Source organism: Canis lupus, chromosome 22 (genome assembly GCF_003254725.2).
Source record: "Canis lupus dingo isolate Sandy chromosome 22, ASM325472v2, whole genome shotgun sequence".
Lineage (NCBI taxonomy): Eukaryota > Metazoa > Chordata > Mammalia > Carnivora > Canidae > Canis > Canis lupus.
In genome coordinates, this window is record NC_064264.1 from 56,341,272 (window position 1) to 56,364,889 (window position 23,618).

A 23,618-nucleotide genomic window follows, 5' to 3' on the forward strand; every position below is an offset into this window, starting at 1 on the left:
AGCAGGACTTCTACCCAGAAATTTAAAAATGGTACTAGATTTTTACAACACAACACCCAACATAGAATTGTTCTAAGCTGTCCCAGTTCCTACAGGTGGCAGTGTGTCTTGGAGGGCTAGCTCTACAAACACACAACAGTGCTTTTAAAACAACCACCCATGCACATTGCGATGTCCAAGAATGAGTGAGCCACAAGGAGAGCCATGATTTAGTAAGGATGAGACTTTTCACAGAGGGTCTTCATGTCTTCTGTTCATTCACCTATTGGCAGATAACAAGAATGGAACTTTCTACCTCATCAGGCTTTAAAAATCATAGTTATCTTTTAATTCTTCTAAACAAGTTACATGCAGAGTTTTGACCAAATTTTCAATGTGCTGCATACTAAGGATCAAACCAAAGATTAGAAAGGACTGCTTATTTGGCTGGTGATTATTTTTCTCAAAAACAGGAAATATATCTTGATTTTACATTGATTTAGAATTAAATTTCATTATGATCAATTCAGCATTGGGTTCAAACATTGCCTAGTCACTTGCAGCCAGAGAGATTTTATTTCTGGGTAAGCTCCTGAGTGCACTGTGTCACTTTTATTTTACCAAATCATTTATTGGCTAGGTTGTGTTTCTAAACTTTTCCTTCTGCAAAATATTTATAAAATTGTCAAATACATGCACATACACCCACACAAACACCATACAGACACACACACACACACACACACATATTCAGACACAGACACAATTATATATACACACACACGTATCAGGAATATCTCTTTTAGCAGCTCATTGCTTCAGCTGCATTCCTTTTCCTCAGTCATAAAATATTTTTAAAAGTCTATGCTGAGATTGACTTTAAGATAAAACATTAAAATAAACCATCATTACTCTCATACACATATGTGCATGATATCATCACATTTTAACTGGGTGAATTCTCTTCCATCTAAAGGGTCACATTCCCTGTCTTTCCTTGTAACTAGATATATATCATGGGATCTAAGTTATTTCCTCATGAGAAACCAGGCAGGAAATTTGAAGTGTCCCTACGGAAACAAGTATGCCTTCTTTGCCTTCATCTTCTTCCAGCTGCTTCGCGGATGGATGTAATAGCTGGAACCACTAGAGCATCTTTGAACATGAACATCCTGGCAATCATGTGTGGCACAACCACAGGGGCAGCTGAGGTCCCTGCCACCATAAAGCTACCTTCCAGTTCTAATTGCCTATGCCCACTTAATCTGAGAGGGTGATAAATTCCTATTTTGCTTACGGCACTAAGATTAAGGTCTTTGAAACTTGCATCCCAGCCTAATTGCAAAATGAAACATAAGGACCTGCTAACACCAATGACAGGGAAAAAAAAAACATTAATTAATGAGTGAAAATAACTTTGTAAATAAATATAATATTTTTATTTTCAATAGGTATAAAGTGCCTTTTTATTTATGCAACTCTGGTTACTAAATTTACTGTAAAGTTTCCACCATTGGACCAGTAAATCAGTCCTACCATACTATTTGATAATAAAAATTATATTGAACAGTGTTATCCTTTGCCTCTGTATTTTTACTCAATAGACAAGAAAAAAGAAGCCACTGTCACATTTATCTGCCCAAATAGAAAGCGATGATTTCCACATTATATAAAGTTTTTGTTTTCCATTTGAAGGATTAACATATAACGTCATTAAGACAAACATTCAACTTGATTACAAAGGAGAATTGCAAATGTTCAGTTGGGACACCAAACATCTTTATTGTCTTTTGGCTGCAAAGTGATAGTGCCCAGAAGAAAGAAAAATGACATAAGAAAGAAGAATTATGAAAAAGAAGAATGTAAACCAATTTCTAGGGAATTAATCTCCTTTAGCTGGAATCCATTGTAAAGCAGGGTCAGTCACTGAGAGTGGACAAGGCACTTTCCAAACAGAGGTGCTGAGCAGACATCCTGCTGAGTCCCAGGATCACAGATCTCACAGCATAAAGTGAGATTATGCTTCTTAATCCACATAGGTTGAAGTGTCCTATGAATACCTTCAACTACTTACAAATTTCTGTGGGAGCACTGCCCTGCGTTTTGCTGGGGACAGGAATCATGCTTACTAACTTCTCAATGGAGTCTGCAATACCAATAAAGTTAATAACTATCACTCTAGTGAGCTCTCCAAAGAAAAAGACCTGAATCTCCAGGGGTCTGATAACCTATTTTATTTTATTTTATTTTATTTTATTTTATTTTATTTATTTTATTTTATTTTATTTTATTTTATTTTATTTTATTTTATTTTTTAATTTTAACCAATCTTTAATTTTCATACACAATTTTGTACTGATGGAGGCACTTGGATGGCTTAGTCGGTTAAGCATCTGCCTTCCGCTCAGGTCATGATCCCAGAGTCCTGGGATCGAGCCCCACATGGGGTTCCCTGCTCAGTGGAGAGCCTGCTTCTCCCTTTCCCTTTGCCTGCCACTCCTCCTTTTTGTGTCCTCTTTCTCTCTCTCTTTCTTGCTGTCAAATAAATAAATAAAATCTTAAGAAAACAAATTTTTGTACTGGTGAATTTGCATATTTTTTTAAATAAATATCCACAAAGCTTGTATTGGCCCTTGCTGCTGCATGTCATGAATATACCACATCGGGAGTGACAGCCTGCATTTCACATACTTAGGTAACAACGGGGCCATTCTTTATGGAACTCCTATCGCAATGGGTGTATGGTGAATGATTTGGTAACTCTTACACCAGGAAATAAGACAACCCGGCAGAACAAAACCAACAAAAGTTTAGACTAGCCATATTTTTAGGATGCATTACTTCTGGTCCAAATATTATCCTGCCCAATCTCTGGGTTGTGGAAAACAAGTATGATGACTGTGTATTTAGGAAGATGGACCCTGGCATCGTAGAGAATCCCTAGGCAAGTAGAAGCATCCTGGCAGGGAGAGCCATTAGAAGGCCACAGCAGTGGATCAGGTGAATTGATAGGGTTTGCTTTATCTGGTTGGCAGGAGAAAAAGCAAGAAGAGAAAAGAAGGGAAGGGTTTGAGAAATATTACAGTGAATAGCACGACAGTGTTCAGTCAGTAGTACTTAAATGCAAGTAATGTGTCTCTCCCATTCCCACAGTAATAATCGTGTTCTATCCTACTGAGATAGGTAAAATAAAGGCATAATCATTAGTTGCCATTTGTGAGACCAATTAAAACACATGTCAATCAATTTGGTCTACCTTGCAGGCCTGTATGACCCTTTATCTAATCATAAGATAATGCATTAGTACATTTGCTGTATAACAGATAACCCCCAAACTTCATGGCTTCAAATAGCAAATATTTCTTATCTTGCAGTATCTAGGGATCAGGAATCTGAATGGTGCCTAGTTATGCCTCCAGTTCACCACAGCTCAGGTCTAGTGCTGCCTGACAAAAAACAGATTAAATTTGAACATCAGATAAACAATAAGTATGTGTGTGTCAAACTTTGTATGGGACATTCTTATACTGAAAAATGTTATCTTTGATTATGTGAATTTCCAGTTCATCAGGCTGTCCTGTATTTTTATTTGCTAAACCTGAACACATTACTCATGTGGCTGTAGTTAAGATGTGGGTTAGGCCTTCAGTATATTAAGACCAGGCTGAGGCTGAAAGACTGACTTCCAAGCTCACTCATATGGTTTTTGCAGGTTTCATTTTCTAAAGGGCTGTTAATCCAAGGTCCTCGGTTCCTTGACAGCTGTCAGACTAGGGCCTCAGTTCTTTGCTACACCACAGGGACCACTCCACTGGGCTGCTCATAACATGGCATCTGGCTCCCCTTAGCACCAGAGAGTCAAGAGAGAGCCCCAAAGGAAGCTACTGTCTGTTTCTATTCCAATCTCCTAAATATCATCCCATCCTTTCCTCTATGTTCTACTTATTATAGAGAAGACATAAGTCCAGTTCACACTCAAAGGAGGAAATATACAAGGGTATGAATATCAGGAAACAGAGGTCATGGGGTCTCCTTAGTGGTGATCTACCATGAACATATCCCAAATAAATTAAATTTTCTAAGAAACATGCTCAGAGCATCTTTTAAACATATATCTCATTTTTTTTCCCTTGGGTTATTCCTCTGTCCCCTTAGATCATGTGCAAAGTAAGAAATAATAGGCTAACATGGCCATAATGGATTTAGCACACAACCACTTAAATGTAAAATCAATGTTGAAGAATTAGAAAAAAAAAATTGACCTTGAAACTCATACACATAAAATCATAAATTCTGGGTCTAATAAAAGCTATTTTAAGGTCACCTTTCTGCAAGTCTAGTTCAATAAAGAAAAATATTTATATCCCTCCTCTTTTGACAATTATAAAGAAAACCAACATATTCCATTCCAGCTTTCTATAGATTATGACATAAAATTAGGCTTTTTCCCAAACTACATCAAGAGATAAATGCATCATTCATAAATTTAAGAAATCTAAATTTATGTGTTGGTGTTTAAAGTTTAAAACATTGTATAATCTGAAAGCTATCTTTATACTTAGCTAGCCAATTCTTTTTTGCTAAAAATATTGATGTCTTTTTTTGAACTTAATGAGTATATTTTAAAGAAATAAATGAAGAGAGAAATGAAGAGAAAAATATAAAAGAATATTCTTCAAGAAACATTTCAAAATTAAATTATCTTTCTTCTAAATAAGTTATAGGAGATACAGAACACTGCATTCACATTATAGGTTTTTTTTTCAGTTCTACAAAATTATTTGAGCTTCCTGGTAATTTAAAATAACTGTTTGTTTTTTTTTTTCTACTGTGATTTAGAAATAAGGTATGGTGGATATCAACTAGAAAATTTCCAACTAATTACTTTAAAATTACAAAGTCATTTGTAATGACTAAGAAGCGTTATCGAATGCTACAGTTTAAAAAAATGGCTTATTATTTATGCAAGTCTCTTCTTTTCTAAACAATTATCCTAGTTATGAATAAAGCCACAATTTCTAGTGTCCAGCATACAATGTTAAGAGTTAGATAATAAATTCTTCTGAATTCTTCTCAATTGTCTTCTCTCAGAAAAGGAAGAATGACATATTCATGTCTACTTTAGGCAATTTCCTTTTAAAACTCAACTACCCAGAAGGGAAGCTTTCTATTTCTTCCCTTGGTCAAGATTTAGCGGTTTTAAGTTGTCTGTGGGCCAAGGAGAGTCATTATCAGTTTCTAAATTTGGATTTTGGCTGTCAGGTTCTCATTAATGTTGCACTGGAAAATGGCTACTAGAAGTCACTCATTCTACTACTGAAACTGGCTTTTAGAACCAATGCCTATAGGATGTAACTAGGTTTCTTATTTCTGGCTCTCTCCTCCATCTCCCTAACTTCTACTTTGGTCCACACCCACGTCTATCAACTAATGCCAGGCATTTTTTCTACTGACCTGTAATTTCAAAAGTATCAATGAGAGAGCTTCTGGAAATGATATACTAAACTATATTCTAAATTATAAGCATCAAATCAAAATGACCCTAAGAGAACAAGCAAGTTGGTAAGAGTTTCACAAATGAAATGAATATGATGGTAAGTGTTTTACATAATTTGCCCTTCACCATCATCAGGTAATCCTCCTATGAATCTTTTTAAGTAAATGTTGTTTTTCCCATTTACAGTGTATAATATTTTTACCATATCATTACTGTATTTATGCCTTTAACTTTGCTGATTTAGTAATTGAAGAGAAAATTTGGTCAAAGGCATCTGATGTGTTTCCTTTTATACAATGATTAATGGTAAGTTTCTATAAGATGCTAAAAAATGTGTCACAAAATATCAGTTATCCATTTAATAATAGGTCACATTAATGATCAACTTGTCATTCATGTAAATTTGTGGTTTTGAGTGTATTTAGTAAAGGAAAGAGTCAGTTACTAGGTAGGTTGTTTTATGTCTTTTATACACCCATTCATCCTCAAAATAGATCTGTACTCAATGTTGAATTTTGCCTTTCCTAAACTCCTGATCTAATGTTAGCCTTACCATTTATCTGCCCAAGCATAGTGTTTGGTCTGTTTGTTTTTTTAATTAGAAACACTCTTAATAAGTCTGTGTTATTTGATATTTGTTCATGCAGCAAATACATGAAGAAGATGATATAAGACATCAGATAGTAAACTCCCTGGAATTAGGGATTGTGCGGGGCTTTTTTCCTCCTCCTTCTCTCTGACACTGCTTTCATGTTTCCTGACACTCAGTAGTTCCAATAACATGATGAATAAGTGAATGAATAAGTAAACGAGTGGGTGAGTCTATCATGTTTCTCATAATCTAAAATAGAGCAAAAAAAGAATGCCAGGTATTCTGAATATATTCGTTTATTTTGGGTGCCCAATAAAATAGTTTGTTTATATGAAATAAAACCACTTAACAGTTAATTACTACTGATTTGTTATTATTCTTTTATATCTCACAATGATAATATTTTTACCTGATCCTATTAAGCTACAAATGACTGCCTAAGAAGAAGCAGAAGAGTTAACAAAAACCATTAACTTTTGAATATTTTGAATAATGTTTTCCAGAGCATATAGGAATTTTTTTTATCTGCTTTACATATTTAGCTAAACTTCCCATGTTATATAAAATTCCCCTTTCAACATTGCAGCAAGGTTACCAGAAAAAGTCCGCAAAAAAATGGTGACTGGATTCAAGGTAAATGAATGTCATCTGTTCTCAAGCGTTCATCTGCCTATTTGTTTTTTTAGGACTTTTTTTTTTTTTTAAACAAATTATCTGCACTTTCTTAACCTCTCAATTTCTACATCAGCCTCTAACTGGACTGAGATCAAGGCCATCTTGATTTAAGCTGTCAATTTTCTTCTTTTACTCAAAACATTCATCTGCTTTCTACTTCCTACAGACACAAGGGAAGAAATGGCTGCCCCATTCCTCACCCATTCCTCAACCCTTTCTTTCTTTTTTTTTTTTTCTCAACCCTTTCTAATGTAAATTTTTTTCCGGAGATGCTCTTGAAATCTCCTCTTCCCAGACCTTGCACCATCAATTATCCTGTTATCACTCTGTCTTTATTTTTTTTTTATCCCTCTGTCTTTAATCTGTCCATCTCTACCCACTCAACTCTGCCTACAAAATGCTTCCTTGTTCTGAAAAATCCCACCCAATCTTGCTTCTTTGCAACCTGCAGTCTTATCTTTCTTCTGTTTTATCATTAATCCCCACAATCTCCATTTTGTATCTGTCTTTTGTATCACTTGTCCCTGGAAACTATGAGAACTTACATCTCAAACTGAAAAGTCTCACAGCTAGATACCATGTCCTTAGTTTTCCTAATTGGCTTTAAAAAGGCATGTGATCAGAAATAGAATATTGCAGTGTTTCGTATTGATAGTTTGCCACAGCAGAGCTATATATTTGCTTAATTTCACTTAATATTCTCTATGAACTGTTCTATGATGCATGTCCATCTTTTGTATCTCTATACACATGCAAACATAAAGGTCTATGTCTATATTAGTGTTGTATCCTGACATATATTCATTGGCAAAAATGTTAATTTATTCCAAAAATATCTATTGAGTGCTTGCAGCATGCAAATACTGCTAGGTGCTTTGGGGATATAAGGATGTTTTAGAAAAAAAAAAAATCTGCTCTTAAGGGATTCCCAAAATAACAGGGAACATAAGAAACATACACAAATACCTCTGGTACAAGGTTGACAGTGATATATCCCATAAGAGCTTTACAGAAGAGATGCCATGGGAGTTCTTGAAATAATGAGGTTCTTTCTGTAGCAAGAAGGAGCAGGAAAGGCATCACAGAAAATGTGGAACGTGAGCTGATCCTTTACCATCTGGCATAATTTGAACATGAGGGGAAAATATTTTAATTAGAGGAAATAAAATGAGAAGAGGCAAAGAGAATACTTTAGAGTAACCATGGTCCTGCTATAAGCCCGATGATACAGAATGAAATAGAATAGGGCGGTGAAGCAAGAAATGATAAAAAATGACAGTAGTTAGACCCTTGAGTGATGATGAGGTATCTCTCTTGGTCCAAGTATATGAAGGCAAGGAGTCTAAAGCCCTGACTTCCTTAAACCTGACACAGAAGGCTTTCACTCTGTACTGACTGAATTGTCAGCTGAACTGTTGCACCTTAGTTGAAGAAGAGGGAGGACCCAGGGAAGGGTAGACTCTATCTAGGTGTAACCTTACATACCTAACACTGCTAATTTGACCAGCCCCATCCAAACTCCAAGTTTTCATCATTAACATAGTATTTTTTTTTTCTTCTGGCAGGAAGAGGGACAGAGGGAGAGGAAAAGAGAATCTTAAGCAGGCTCCATGCCAAGTGTGGAGCCCAAAGCAGAGCTCATTCTTACAATCCTGAGATCATGACTTGAGCTGAAATCAAGAGTCTCATGCTTAACTGACTGAGCCACCCAGGTCCTCCAACACCAATATTCTATCCCAGACAAGACTTTTTTTTTTTAATTAATTAATTTATTTATTTATGTATGATAGTCACAGAGAGAGAGAGAGAGAGAGAGAGAGAGAGAGAGAGAGAGAGGCAGAGACACAGGCAGAGGGAGAAGCAGGCTCCATGCACTGGGAGCCTGATATGGGATTCGATCCCGGGTCTCCAGGATCGCACCCTGGGCCAAAGGCAGGCGCTAAACCGCTGAGCCACCCAGGGATCCCCCAGACAAGACTTTTGAGGCCAGGCTTAACTTATATGGCAAACAATGGAGTAAATAATCATAGCAGTAACTGAGTTTTTGCTACCAATGCCATTGGGTTCAGCACTAAGTGCTTTAAGAAAATATATAATGCTTTCATTTAAAGACTAGATAGGGGTTACAGCAGAGAGAATGGCCTGGAGAAGATAAATGATAGAGGTAAAATTGGTGAACTTGTTAGCTAATCAGAAACTTAATGTGGAACCTGTTTTCAACCTGGTCCCTAGTGATTCTGGCCTCTCAATGGGATTAATGGGATAAGAAGAGACACCAGATAGTTCTCCCTGTTTCTCTTCATGAAATCACAAAGAGGAGTTCTTATGTACCTTCAGAGAGAGAAAATGCCACCTAGAAGCCAAGAGAAGATACTGCAGAATGAAACATACCTAGCTGGCATCTTCATATTAGACTTACTAGTCTCCAGAACTGAGAAACAAATTTCTGTTGTTTAAGCCACTCAGTCTATGGTATTTTGTTATGGCAGCCTGTTAACTAATACAGTAATGGAATAGAAATTTAGGGGGCAGAAAGTACAAAAACTGAAATGCAAAATTCCTTAGAGAGGTTCAACAACATATTTGAGCAGACAGAAAAAATAATTGGCTCATTTGAAGATGAGACAATTGAAAGCATCCAGCCCAAGGAGTCAAAAATAAAAGGAATGAAGAAACATGATCAGAGCCTAAAGGATTTATGGGAAATTTTAAAGTTAATCAATATATGCATTATGGGAGTCCCAGAAGGCAAGAAGAGAGAAAAATGACACAGAGAATATTTGAAGACATAATGGCCAAAAGTCCCCAAAGTTGTTGACATAAATCAAGCTATACTTCTAAGAAGTTCTAAAAATTCCAAGTAGAATAAACTCGAAGAGATCCACACCAACTTTATAATCAAACTGTGGAAAATCAAAGAAAAATAGAGAATCTCATTCATTGCTGGTGGGAATGTAAAATAGTTCAGCTGTTGTGGAAAAAGTTTGGCAGTTTCCTCTAAAAGTTAATCACAGAATTATCATATATCCTACTAATAAAAGAATTGGAGACAGATAACCAAATTCATGTACACACACATTCGTAGCAGTACTACTGACATTAGCCAAAAGACAGAAAGAGCTCAAATGCCCATGAATTGATGAATAAACAAATTGGGACACACACACACACACACACACACACACATACATCACACACACATATATACACAATGGAGTACTATTTGGTCATAAAAAAGAATGAAATTACTGACACATGTTAAAACATGGATGAACTTTGAAAACATTATTCTAAGGAAAACAAGCCAGACATAAAAGATTACATATTGTATGATTCATTCTATATAAAATATTCAGAATAGATATATCTATAGAGACAACACATAGATTGGTAGTTGCCAGGGACAAGGAAAGGAGAGAAACTGATTAACGTATGCAGGGCGTTGCTTTGGAGCAATGATAAGATTTTAGAAGTAGATAGAGGTAGTAGTTATACAACCTTGTGAATGCAGTAAAATGCTACTGAATTGCTCATTTTAAAATGGTTAATTTTATGTTATATAAATTTCACTTCAATGAATTATTTTAAAAATAGACATACACAGATGATTCATATTCTTAGGAAGGTGTGAAGTGATTACCTTGCTGTAGAATTGATAAGAACTGTTAGTAACTAAAAATATCTGATAACTATAGTCTTCACTCCATCTCCGCTACAATCCATCAACATATGCTGTTTGGAAAACCATTCTGGTACAGATTCAGACTTTGTCTGTGGAATATTACAGCAAATATAACACTATCGAGTAATCAATCTGGCCCCTTCTATGAGTGTGCATTAAAAACACTTTCTAGTTTAGAGTTTTCCCTTTCTGCAATAATGTACACAAATCATACATAATACAAGCTAGTATATCATTATGCTTCTCAATTGCTGTCTTAGAAGTTTGGGTTTTTATTTTGTTAGGGCCCCTCTGATACTCTGAACAGGTCAAACAAAGAGCAAGCAATTCAGATTTCTTCCAGAATTCACAGAGCTTTTTTCAAAGACAGGTTTGTTACATCACATGGAATTCTGATTACCTAATATGAGATTTGTATCCTAACCTAAATGACCTTCTGATGTTTGTTAAAATTGTACAGCTCATTATTAATAAATTTAAGCTTCTGTGTGTTTCTGGTTCTAATAATTTCACAGTGATATACAGACACTTCCAAAGACTTGATCCTTATCTTCTAGGTCTTTCTGTATTAATATTGAATAGTAAAATAACAAATGTAAAATTTTAACAACTAACTCTATGCTTTTATCATAAAATAATCTTATCTAATCAAAATTCATAACTGTTATTAAAAGACTTGATGTCATACCTCAATTGACCAATATAAATCATATTTAATAGCAGACTAGTGTTATGTCTTGGTAGGAAAATATATGATCTGAAAATATTTTATGTGTAGATAAAAGAAAACAGTGACACAGTGATACTCTCTTACTCCTGGTATGAGTTCTCTGTTAGCTATTTTTTGAAGTTAGAAAAAATGATAAGTCCATTAGACAAAACAAGCAGTTCGCTCAAAAAGATTCAAAGTATTAAAAGACCATGTGAAATATACATATGCCCTCATTCTCCTTACAGCAGCTCATTAACTATTAATATGTAAATTATGTTTACCTTCATTCCATCCCCCATTCTCAAGTCTTCCTACTTTCAATTCCCTCTGCTTCAAATACTATTCTTCCCTCCCTCTGCTTATTAGAGACTTTACTCAAGAGTTCCTGATCACCCTAGCTAAAATAATACCCTCTCATCATGCTCTGAAAAACACCATGTGTTTTTCAAAATACTTATCACTAGCATTATGTCATATATTTATGTATTTATTGTTTATCTACCCATTAAAATACATGCTCCATGAAGAATCAAAGTTTGTCCTATTCACTGCTGAATCCTTACCACTTAGAATAGCATCTGGCACAAAACAGGTGCTTCTTAAATACTCAATGAAAGAGTTGATAAATTCACTGAAACTTTGAATTTTCTGTTCTTTTTGTTGTATAATGTAGGTATACATTATAGAGGCATATCATGGTATACCTTTGTAACATATGAATACTATGATATGACATGCTATGTATGAATACATACACAAACCTATTGGAGGGATGTGTTCAAAACTGTTTACTGATAGTTTAAAGACCAGTGAACTAGAAGATAATCAGATCCAAATTTACTAATCCTTTCAGGGAGTGTAGACATCTGAGTATACACACACAAATCCATCAGTCTCCATCTGCAGTCATCCAGCTGAGAGCCATTTGGGGATAAAACAGGCTATTTCCTGGATGAATTCGTCACCAGCACTCTACCAGAATAGCTTGGAATATAGAAGCTTCAATGACTAAAAGAACATTAAAGAAATATGGCCATTCCATGAGTCACAAAGTGTGAACGAATAGGTATGAAGAATAAATGCATTTAAAACTCAAGCCGTTTCTTAGGACTAGCAGTCGCAATAATGAGGCTGTTCAGATGTGGGAGAGTTTGGACCATGATCTTACCCAGGGATGCTCAGAAGAAAAGGGTGGCAGGTAACAGCATATTGGCATTTCCGTGTTCTGACAAGATAATGACAGAATTGTCATATAGTCAGGATGCTTGGACTTCAATAGACTTCATTGATAGAATTCTTTTATTAAGCTTTTGAAACTGCTAAGTAGCACCTCTCTCAGAAACTTCCTCGCCACCTCACTTCCTCCTAGCAACAGGAAATTGAAATACATCTTGTTACAAATTATGGTGGTTAATTTCACATCATGAAACCTGTTCTAGTGATTTAAGTAAGCAAGGTATTTCCCTCTTCTCTTAAAAAAAGGATTAATTAAAAAACAAAGTATTTCTGTATCAATATTTTATCTTAAAATGAACCTGCTATAGTTTAAGTAAAGAAATTGATATCAAGGCATGTGCTACTTAAATATATTTATGTACATATCATCTGTAGTTTTAATAGACTGTCATAGATTTCTGAGTTTATCTTCAAATCTGCACGTCATTCAATAGAAGGAAAAAATAGTCACACTTAACTGACACAATTGGAAGTAGTTACTAATCGAAGGTGTGAGTGTCCTGGAGTCCTCAGTTCAGACTGTGAGGCAAATTTCAGGAACAAGGCTTTTGCTTGTTCCTGGTTGGCTGAGGCTTACCCTGAATCAGCTATACTATACTTCTATCATTGCATCACGGTGTCTACTGTGCCATATTTTGTAGCTTAATTATGCTTCCTGACTAGTTCAAGTATATAATCAAATATGTAAAATCCTCTCCCCAAATGTATATCTTTATTCTGGAGGCTGATTATCCATTAGCTACACCGATGTGAACAACAAATGACAAACTATATCTGATTTAACATTTTCTAAAACTAAGTTGGGGCACCAGGTGGCTCACTAGTTGAGCATCTGCCTTTGGCTCAGGTCGTGATCCCAGGCTCCTGGGATCGAATCCCACATCGGGGGCTCCCTGCAGGCAGCCTGCTTTACTCTATCTGTGTCTCTGCCTCTCTCTCTGGGTATCTCATTAATAAATAAATTAAATCTTAAAAATAAAATAAAATAAAATAAAAGCACTAATTATAAGAAATAAAAGTCCCCATTGATGTGATTTATATTGATAAGGGATAACCTGAAGTTACCTTTAAAACCAAAGATTTTCAGTTACTCATCTCTTGAGATATCTAGAAATTAGGTATCTAGAAAAGTAAAGAAAATATTTTTTCAAAAAAATGGTCTGTTTATCTCAACTAAATATCTCAGATATTTTACTTTAACAATTAGTACATTTTCTAAATTGATTTAATTTCCAAATAGAACACAGTCCTGAAGCATTTTAACTTCTTACACAATTCAATACAGGATACTGAAATTTATCAATGAAAAGCAGTATCTCACCATAGCTACCCTGTCCCTATTGGAGTCTGATTCTTTGAAAAGCATACATTGATTTTGCTATTTCATGATATTCTATCATAGACTGAAGACAACCAAACACTTTCCTGGCAGCCTCCAATTCTTATTTTCCTGCTTCCCACTCACTGGCATTGGATTGAGCTTTATCACAACAGCCAGCAAAAAGCTTCTGGAAGAAAAAATTTGACTTAATGCAACCAGTGGCAATTAATAGAGTCATCCCCATTTCGGGCCTGTTTAGTATTCCCATATGCCCTTGTTTAAAAAAAAACAAAAAAAAAAAAAAGTGAATTCCTGGGCCTGGCCCATGGAAATTTTGGAGTGGAGCCTGGGAATATGCATTTGTAAGAAGCTCCTGTTTAGAGAAACCAGGCTTTAGTGGGCACAAACCCAAGCAAACCAAAGAATACAAAGCATCTTGCTGGAAAAGCAATTTTGTTTAAAGACTTGGAGGAAAGACTTTTTGATTTTATATAAAAATAAACACAGATATTTTCTGGCACAGGGTGCAAGTTTAGCAGAGAAATCGAGAGGGTTTAAGCTCATCTTAGACCACCTGACCTACTACACAGGACTGACAGGGTTTCCTCTACCTTCTTTTACTGCGAGGTAAGCCAGTGTCTGCCAGGCACTGTCATCAGGTCTGCTGGTGGCTGCTCAGTTGTCCGTCTAGTTAACCCGAGGGATTTCCACTGCCAGTCTCAGCCCACTGGGGGCCTGGCCAGTCTCAGAACATGGGGATGGAGGAAGTGAAGGAGGAAGGTGACACTCCTACCATCAGAGCTCAGATACTGTTTCTTCCTTTTGACTTGCATTATTTTATTTAATCCTGATACTCTTTGAGGGCAATGTTTTCCCATTCATTATAGCTACATTGAGCCTCATGATACATAACTTGCCCATGGTCACATGGTCATGAAATATCAGATCCAAACTTCAAACTCAGACCTATATCCCATACCAGCTGTAGAACTTTGTAGAAGCTAGGTAATGGTGGTGGCAACAAGCACAATAATAACTAAAATTTGTTGACAATTTTCTTCATTTCACAGGTATTTATTTAGTGTGTAACATGTGCTGGGTACTCTTCTGAACATTTGCCACGTTCTAACTCATAGAATCCGCACCAATGCTATCTCCCGGACAGGACTACTGGCATCCTCATCTTAAAGATGTGGAAACAGAAACAAGAGTTCGAGAAACATGTCTGAGGTCAGAAAGTTGTCATCCCTGCCCTGTGTCTCTTCAGGCACATCTCTTCAAAGTCTCCCATCCTTGCAAATGAGTGTCTCAGGCACTGCCCCTGGAAGATTCCTCACTCAACAATACAACACACCATCTTTTCACCCTCGGTAAGAGACACTGGAGATCCTTCTCACTGCTGTTCTGGCTCTCTTGCTCTGTTGCTTCAAACCTCTCCCAGATTATTGAAACAGGAGGGGTAGGAGGGAGCAGAGGAGGAGGAGGGAGCAGAGGAGGGGATGGGGAAGAGCAGGAGGGATGGATGCTCAGCAGCAAAACAAACATATGTATTGAATTACTTTGATTTTGAACTACATTATTGTTTTTTATTTTAAATCAAATGTTATAGTTTTCTTTTAGAACCAAACCCTATGGACATGAAATTCACCCTCATCTGTCAAAATCTGATTATTTAAAGAAGCACTGTTTTAAAAGTTTCTCAAAAGTTCTTACAGAAAATACTGGTTATTTCAGTTCCACTTTGGAAGTTGGTATTTTGAACTCTCAGTGCAAATTCTGAGACAAACTTTGAATTCCTTTAAAATGCAAGAGCTTAAAGAACCAAAGAAAATAGCTTGCCAAAATATATTCTGAAAATTATTAAGCAAAATACCAGGAACACTCAAAACATTTTTTTAAAACATTGCCAATTTGGCTCTATTTCCATTTTTATGTACATTTTCTTATCTAATTTAATAAGACACGAATTAATGAAAGAAACAAAAAATTGCACAATATCATCAAATTAATAACAGTCCCCCAAACTGTATTTTCTCTGCCAAGAAACACTGCCAATAGAGTCCTTGTAATGCATCCAACTGCATTTTCAGTTGTAATCCATTATAGTGTGGGTTTTTTTTTTTTCATTTTCTTTGAACATGTCAGAAGAACAACTGGAAGATACCTAGACTTAATGCTATTAAAAAGGAATTACAGTTAGGGGGCACCTGGGTAGCTCAGTTGGTTGGGTACCCGACTTGGTTTCGGCTCAGGTTGTGATCTCAGGGTCATCAGGTTAGGCTCCACTCTGGGTGTGAAGACTGCTTAAAAATCTCTCTCTGCTCCTCCCCACCCCCCTCTCTCTCTTTCTCTAAAACAAACAAACAAACAAAAGTTACAGCTAAATTTGTTCATAGTTTAATTTTGTGAGGCTGGCTACCTTTTAGAAGGCTATCTGGTGAATATTCATCAGTGAGACCAGAACTCTGAAAGTAAAATAATATGCTCCTCGAGAGCGATTAAGAGAGGAACCAGATCTAAGATGGAGATGCTTTAGTTGCTAACTTTGTCACTAACATTGCTCCAGAAAAAATCATTTCTGTAAAGCTCTTCAAGTTGGTTTCACCTACACTGAGGAACATCTTAAGAGAAAGCATTTCACTTTAAAGTGATGAGCAAGGGTATCCACTGATACCTGGATTTCACTCTCTTAACGAATAGGTAGTAAGGACTGGCTTGTCACACAATCTTCCGGATCACAGCACGAGTATAAATGTTAAGGTCTTTACAGGGGGAGATAGGCAATTACCAGGTAAAAAGTGAATAAAGATAGAATCTTAAAGAATGGCAGGAGCTGATCAAAACAAGGTGAAGTGATTGGAAGTGTTTGCAGATTAGATTTCAAAGGAGGGTGGAGGTCCTTAGTTCAAGGGCTCTCCTCCAATGTCAAGGACAAGCCACCTCTGCAAATGAGCAGCGGCAGGTGTTAACTCCAGTTCACACTCAGGCAACAGGTGTCTGGGGGAAAGTTAGAAAATTCATGCAGCATTATTAGCCACCCTTAGACCCACATTCGGCCAGAGTATTATTTTTCATGGATTATTAGACCTCTAATAGAAAATACAAATGAGGGATCCCTGGGTGGTGCAGCGGTTTAGCACCTGCCTTTGGCCCAGGGCGCGATCCTGGAGTCCCAGGATCGAATCCCACGTCGGGCTCCCTGCATGGAGCCTGCTTCTCCCTCTGCCTGTGTCTCTGCCTCTCTCTCTCTCTCTCTCTCTCTCTCGACTATCATAAATAAATAAAAATTTAAAAAAAGAATTAAAAAAAAAGAAAATACAAATGAAATTCTTGTTGTGTAGTATCCTCGACCTTCTCAGTCTGTATAATGGGTCTCTTGCCTGTGATTTTATTGTGAATCTCCTCTGGGCTTTATTATAACTGTTGGTTTTCCTTTGTCATTAAATTGGAGGCTCTGTGGGGAAAAAGGATCATGTCTTTTCACTGTTCCTACCTCCAGTGTTGAGGACCTGGAAACACAAGATGAATGTTTGTTAATGAATGAATGAAGAGGAATGAATGAATGAAAGAATGAATGACTTAATGACTGCCTTGATAATGAAAAGAAACAGTGTTTTTCTCAATTTCCTAGTAAAATCATTGAGGTCTTGTACAGTTCATCTACCCGAGTCTTACTGCCTTGTCTCTAAAATAAAGTATATTGCTGAATTTTATTCTGTGTCTGAAACTTACAGAGGAGGGTATCTGACCTCAGGATATTAAAAGGAGCAGGTAACTTTATCTTTACATTTTACCCAGGGACATAGCCAGAAATCCCCCAAAGGCTAGATTTTGGAAAGTGTAACTCACAAGGAGAAAGGGGGAAAGAAATCAAGGGATCTCAGAACTTCTATAGAAAGGCAATGGCCACCAGCACAACTGAGGAACACTCTGAAAGCAGTCCAGCCTGGGAGATAGAATCCAAACTGGAATTAAACTTGTTTAGTGCATAATTTCCTACTTTAATAATCAGACTTATTTTTATATTTTGGTAATGACTTTTGAAGTTATCTAACAGATGGCAACATGGAACAGACTTAATGAATTATTGCCGAACGGATTATAGCCACATGGATATGAACTGTGCATACATTAGCAGAAAAACGAGAAACAGGGCACATTTATAAATATCTCCATGGATCCACACAGGTCAGACAATGATATCCAATTCTCTGAGGAATTATTGAACAATTAAAGGGAGCCCTTATTACAGTAAAAGCCATCTGTTATCCACCCAAACATGTCCCCAACTGTAGTCAAAACTTCTATATTTATGCACTGGAGCTTGGGCAAATCTAACAGATCAGGTTGTGAGTCAAGAAACATATATTTATACACACACACACACACACACAGACATATATTTATTTTTTTCCACTGAAAGAACCTGAAGCTTACAGAGAAATTACAAAAAGCGTATAGAGGTTTTTCATATACTATTCACCCAGCTTTTCCTAATGATAATGATGCACATAACTGAAGCACAATTCTCAAAAACAGGTAATTCACTTTGGAATAATATTTTTAAATAAATATAATAGCTTATTGACACCTACTAGTTCCCCACCCACCCCCCATCATCCTTTTTTTCTGCCCTAGGATCCAAGCCAGGGTCCCACCCTGGATATTGTTATTATCTGTTCATCCTCTCCTTCTATCTGGGAGGGTTCATTCTTCCCTCATCTTTCATGATCTTGACACTCTGGAGGAGGACCAAGCAGGTTTTCATAGACTGTCTCTCATTTTGGCTTTGCCTGTTATTTTCTCATGCTGTAGCACAGAAGTGATCTTTTGCCCACCTTTGTCTCAGGCTCCGCTGGGATGTTCCCTGTCCTGCCTGAGAATCAGCTATTTCTCAACAAAACCCTGGTTCTTGTTCTTAGAGAACAGCATCAAGAAAAAGATTACAGCTAAGAACTGGAAATGGAGGAATGTGCGCTGAAAGGGATATATTTACCAAAACACTGTAAAACAAACTTTTTTTCTCAAAGTCGATATTAACTGTGCTTTCGATTAATAGTGATTAATTCAATAGCAATGAGTACGTTATTAGCTTGTCTTCGCAGTTTTTACATCTGGATAACTATATAATAGTAGTCTCAGCCCGAGCCTGAAAGATTTAGACCTACAGGTCATGTCAGACAAAGGAACCTGAGCCTCAGCTTCACATGAACCCTAATTTTATTGGGATGGAAAAGATGTGAGGGGAGTATTATTTTCTCACACAGCACAGCAGTGCAGATAGAATGGGGCATGCATGGATGAGTGGTATGCACCTGCGTGCCTCTGTGGTGGAGGGGCAGGGTGTGGGGCAGACCCTGGGATCTCCTATGATGGATAGGAGGCAAGATGATTTCAGCCTAATTTAAAAATGTTTGTTATTGGAGGGAAATGATCATTCTCATTCCAGAATAGAAAGAGTAACATGAATGTATTCCTGCCAAGTTCTTTGTGAGAGAAAGAAGAGCTGCAAGGTTTGTTATTGTTAACTTTTTAAAAAAAAATTTATTTATTCATGAGACACAGAGAGAGGCAGAGACATAGGCAGAGGGAGAAGCAGGCTCCATGCAGGGAGCCTGATGTGAGACCTGATCCCAGGACCCCAGGATCACGATCTGAGCCAAAGGCAGATGCTCAACCACTGAGCCATTCAGGTGCCCCTGCAAGTTTTGTAAAACTAATTCTTGGATTTTTTCACTCTGGAAGTGCCAGACAGGCCCAGTTGGGCTCAAGACTCAGAGGATCCTCAGTCAGGTAGCATCCATGTTGCCTATAGCAAGAAAAAGGTATTTCTTAGCTTACATAAGATCCCACCCCTCACAGGAACTTCCAAAATGTTTGCAGGAACTGAAGGTCAGTATGGGGTAATGAGTTCCCCAAATCTAGACAGATACCAACTGAGTCTACTCTTACACTGCCCAGCAAGGATTGGGGATCTGAGCGTTACACTATTAAACACTAGCACTCTAAATAATTAGAAATCCTGGCTACCCAAGGTTCCTGCTCTGATCATTATTCATGCCATAGCTCTGCCATGTATCTCCACTTAGTTAGGAAACCAGTACTAAAATTGATCTAGAAAATTCCAATCCAAGATAATGACATGATAGGAATATATCCCTTGCATTTACAGCCATGGGCCCAAATTTTAATCAGATGTGCTTGTAGTTTCGTTAAACAAGGTGAGTTATTTACACTGTTGCTTTAATTAAGTTCATTTGGACAACTAGAATGATTCATACTAATATCTGCATTATTCCTAAGTGACAGGAAATGAATGTACACATATACTTTCTTTTTTTTTTTTACCATATTCAAAGTATTTATAATCGGTTATGATAAAAGATAGAACAATATTATTTTCATCTTAAGTTTTAACTGTAAGCTAAAACTTCATGCTGTTTGAATATTTTAGCAGTTGCCACTTCCTTATTGACACATCATGGAATAAAATATGAAAATATTGCATCCAAATATCAATGAAAAACAATGCAACTAACTGAATAAATAGATTATTTAAGTGCCTAATATTCATGCTGGTTTACCCTCCACGGGCAGTTTTAAAACGTATTAGCTAAAATAAGGTTTTAGCAAGAGGAACAGATTAACTTTTTTTTTTCTTTCAGATTAACTTTTCAAGTGTTTGTTTGTTTGTTTCAATAAATCCCCCAAAGCTAGAAGGATAAATATCCAGAGCAGTCAAAATTCAGGTGCAGATTAAAAACCTTAATTCTTAGGTCACAAACCTTTCTTACATATTCTTACATCTTTAAGGTTAAACTATTACAAAACAAGATGCCAGCATTCAAGGTTTGAGATTTCCCTGAATTCTTCTCCCTTTTAAATACAGTCTGTGGTGTGAACTATTTTCCCCTTGTATACAGACTACCTATGAAATTTAGCAGAGGCTGGTGGGTTTAATGCCTCATCCTGATCCCTACACACATTTTGGTGGTTCTTGGACTTGTGTTGCAGTTTCCAGCCTGCAATGTGCAACATTCATCCAAGTGTCCCGTCATTTGTGTACTCACTAATTCAAACCCGAGGACCACCAAACACCATGATGTGAAGAATTAAAAAGTGAAAAGGTAAAAACCATACAAGGCGATAAAATGTAAAGCAGATATAAAAATTACTGAAACAAGACACACCCAGTAACATGAGGCACTACCTTTGAAATATTGCCCTCCCCCAAAAGTGCTCTAAAGGCAGAGAACCACACTTCTGCTGTAGATTCGCCTCTGATATGACTTACTGTGTGAATGTGGAAGGGTCACTGAACCACTCGCCTGCATCTGTCACCACCAAAAGTGAGAACATTATATGGGATTACATTTTTATAAACTTACTGATATATATATATAGAGAGATATATAGATATATAGATATATAGATATACATATATATAAATATATATATCAAGATATATATATAGATATCTTGGTACACTTACATAAATATACACAAATATATACATAGTTACATGTGTATGTATATACATATATATACACTTATATGTATGTACATATATATATATATATATACACACACACATATACACACTTATATAACTACATCTTGGAATGAAATTATTCCCTACAAGTTATGGTATGACATTATTGTTCTTTTGCTCATTTCTGAACTTCTTCGGACCACTATTCTTATAGTTTATACTTAACAGTAGTTATTCTCACATATTTTGTTAAAATAAAATTTATATATAATAACAACAAGGAACACCCTGAGACTGTCATCCTGCCAGTAGTGGCAGACAAGCTTCTAAGAGACCAATGCTATGGCCACAAACAACCAGAAAAGTTAGGTGGAAAATCTACTCTTGTTTACACCACCAGAGAGTAAGCATGGATGTGGGGATGTGAGGATCCCAGAGCTTAGAAGCATGAGCCGCACAGAGGTCAGCCCTTCATTTAAAACACTTGCTTTCTTGTCTGTTTTTGCCTTGAAGCATTTGCTGAATTATAAACTATGGAATCATGAGCAGAGCTGAGCAATAATTGCCAAAAATGGTGCTGCTGGCCAGGTTTGGGCCATAGGCCATGGTTTGCCTCCTTCTGGTCCAGAGCCTCAAAGGATCTTCTCTTTCTTACTGAACCTGATTTATAGAACATACTCCACATCCTCGATAACACTCATGATTTTCCTTTTTTTAAAATTGTTGTTCCTTATTTTATTGTAGGCATCATGGTGGATATGAATTGGGACTTCGTGATGGTTTTGATTCACATTTCCCTAATGACTGACAATGTATTTTTTCATATGCATATAGACCATCTGTAAATCTGCTTCAAAGAACTATTTATGTCCTCTGTCCAATTTTGTTTGTCTTTTTGTTGTTGAGTTGTGGGAGATTTTTGTATTCTGGATATTGAATGGTTATCATAAAATTCAAACAAAAATAGCTTGACAAGTTCAAATGACCCAAACCAAGAGAGAAAATTTAACAAACTGTACATGTATGTGTTATGCACTTTTCTGTAGGTATATGATAGAGGTGTGTATATATGTATATACATATATATAAAATAAATCAACTACAGGTGTATAAGTGACAAATAAAAACATTAGGATGTTTGTACCACAAGTGGAATTACCCTGATTTCCTCTTTTCTCCTAATTTGAGACACTTGTTATTAACGATATAGAATCAACATAGCCTGACCCATTTTCAATCTATTTTCTGAAGTTCCCGAAAGCAGTGATACTGCTGGACTCAATATCATTTTCTATCTGTTATTACAAACTCCAAAGTAATGAAGTTTCCTTTTCCAACATGGCCTTTCTGCTACCCAATTACATAACACATTATCGAGCTAATCTTTTCTTGATGTTCCAGATTCATGAGGGATTAGCTGTTCTCTTCAATAAACATTTTCCCTTGTGAGCAACTGAATTTCAAAAAGAGGAACTCAAAATTATGGCAGATAGTATCTTTTAAAAGACTGAGGTTTTTTTCTTTTTTTGGGGGATAGATCTTCAGGTAGTTAAATTGTCTAAATACTACTGTATTTTAAGTAACCATATATTAATTTACTTTCTTATTTTATTTTTCACTATCAGGATCCTTTTGAAAAATAAGTCAAAACACAGCCTGTTCTTTATAGTTCAGTTTCCCATTCAAGCTTTACAAATAATTTAGAGATATACCCACAGTTTCTTATGGCCATACACTTTTTTTACCATGTCATTTTATCCTATATAACTCAAGAGAGATAGTAATAGTGATTGCAACTTTAAAAATCAAATTTGGTTACAGTAACATATTTAATAATGCAGATATTACACACAGGGGAGCATCCCCCTTCTCTAGTTAGATGTGTTATGCTCATATCTAGCTTCCCTTTTATGCTTCAACTATGACAATTGGTTCCTCAACTTTGAATTTGAGGTACTAATGAACATTAAGATATGAATTTTGAAAATTAAAAATTGAAATTTAGGCCAGAAGTAGAAAAATATATTTTTACATTTAGGAGTCATAAATACAGATGGAGCTGTGACCAAAAAAAAGACGCATTTGCTGAGACCATGCAGAGAGCAGAGTAATTGCGGTGCCATAAATTTGCACTGCACTTTAAGGAACTTTGAGTGTTCAGAGTGTTGGACACGTGTTACCTCAATTGATAGTGACAACAAACCATAGAATTAATTTTAAAAATATGAAGATGCCCATTTTATAGTGAAACAAACTACGGCTTGAGAGATTTAATGGAATCCACTATAAATGCTTAAAATGCAGATCCAAGACTAGAATTCTAATGTTCTCATTCTTGGTCTACTGCTCCTTAAGAACCTTGAATGATAATTACACTTAGAGGCAGGAGGAAAATCCAATTAAAGAAGACAGAGTGAAACGAGAAAGGGGAT

General features: G+C 36.3%; 1 protein-coding gene and 1 long non-coding RNA gene across 3 annotated transcripts in view; both read right to left on the reverse strand.

The window, feature by feature from the left end:
- Window positions 1-23,618, reverse strand: part of NALF1 (NALCN channel auxiliary factor 1) — a 625,450-nt gene that overhangs the window by 87,917 nt on the left and 513,915 nt on the right. The gene's annotated exons all lie outside the window — the stretch shown is intronic.
- Window positions 1-23,618, reverse strand: part of LOC112655785 (uncharacterized) — a 38,621-nt gene that overhangs the window by 13,262 nt on the left and 1,741 nt on the right. The window contains exons 2-3 of the long non-coding RNA XR_004808265.2: window positions 20,989-21,028; window positions 12,306-12,502 (exon numbers count right to left, since the gene is read on the reverse strand). This is a non-coding gene — a long non-coding RNA (uncharacterized LOC112655785). The remainder of the gene's footprint in view (window positions 1-12,305; window positions 12,503-20,988; window positions 21,029-23,618) is intronic.